The 1,005-nt window shown below is 67.3% G+C and overlaps 1 protein-coding gene across 1 annotated transcript in view; it reads left to right on the top strand.

Annotated features, from left to right (window-relative positions):
- Window positions 1-726: 726 nt before the first annotated feature.
- The window catches only part of SEC16A (SEC16 homolog A, endoplasmic reticulum export factor), a 33,811-nt gene continuing 33,532 nt past the window's right edge, over window positions 727-1,005 (top strand). Inside the window, exon 1 of the mRNA XM_024762133.1 lies at window positions 727-961. The gene's annotated coding sequence lies outside the window, so the exon portion shown is untranslated. The remainder of the gene's footprint in view (window positions 962-1,005) is intronic.

Raw genomic sequence — 1,005 nt, 5'->3', positions numbered from 1 at the left:
GGGTGGTGGGCTCAGATGCTGCCTCCCGGTGGGCGCCAGGACGGGGCAGCAACCTCAGGGAGGAACAGGAGGCTGAGGCCCAGCAGCCTAGACTGTCACTCGGTACCTCGGGGGTCGCCCTCATTCAACACAAATATCCTCTCAACAACGGTTAGGGAAAACCACATAGAGATACCGGCTTCCGTCCACAGGGCATCTCTGGGCACAGAGGGAACCGCTGCTCACGGGAAGAAGAGTCAGGGGCCTCGAGGGGGCTTAGGGCAGACAAAAGAGGAGCCGGGGACTGCGCGGCCAGCGCCGGTGGCGAAGGGGGAGGGGAGGGAAAGGGCCGGACGAAGTGTGTGCCCGGGGAAGGCGACGGCCGAGCCGGGGAGGAGGCCGGGCCTGGGCGAGGCGAGGCGGGACGGTGCGACTGGGCGCTGCAGGCGGACAGGACGACCCCCGAAGCGGGAGCCTGGGCGGCAAGTGGGGCTTCGACGGGGCCTGTGGACTGGGGGCCGGCGGCGTCTGTCCCTTCCAGGGTTCTGTGCGGAGCACACGGGCACTGCTTTCCGAGAGCTAGACGTGGACGGAGCCGAACTTCCCGGGCAGAACTGGAACCCGGAGCCGTCAGTGGCCGTAACTAGGCAACTCGCGGGCCGCCGCGAGGCGCGCACGCGCAGTTCGCAGGGGCTGCCGGCGCATGTGCGGTCGTCTTCCGCCCGTTTCCCTTCGAAGAGTCCAACGGCAGAATGGGAGGGACGCGCCTGCGCCAGGGTGCTGCTCGGGTCCTCGGCTCAGCCGGGTAGCCGTTCTCGGTCGGTGCACCTGCTGGCGTCAGGCGTTCAAGACTGATTCTTCCTTTCGGTCTTCTTGAAGAATCCCGACTCTTCTCACATCCTAAGCCAGAAGAGACGGGGAGAAAGAGCCGGCATAACTCGGACGACGTCCCAGGGCGGTCCCCGCGCGCCCGACCGGGCAGGTGGGCGAGGGGCGGGACCAATGGATGGGCAGTGAAAGACGGGA

This window comes from Neophocaena asiaeorientalis, unplaced genomic scaffold (assembly GCF_003031525.2).
Source record: "Neophocaena asiaeorientalis asiaeorientalis breed wild unplaced genomic scaffold, Neophocaena_asiaeorientalis_V1.1 scaffold78, whole genome shotgun sequence".
Classification (NCBI taxonomy): Eukaryota; Metazoa; Chordata; class Mammalia; order Artiodactyla; family Phocoenidae; genus Neophocaena; species Neophocaena asiaeorientalis.
This window is presented reverse-complemented; position numbering and strand designations above follow the sequence as displayed.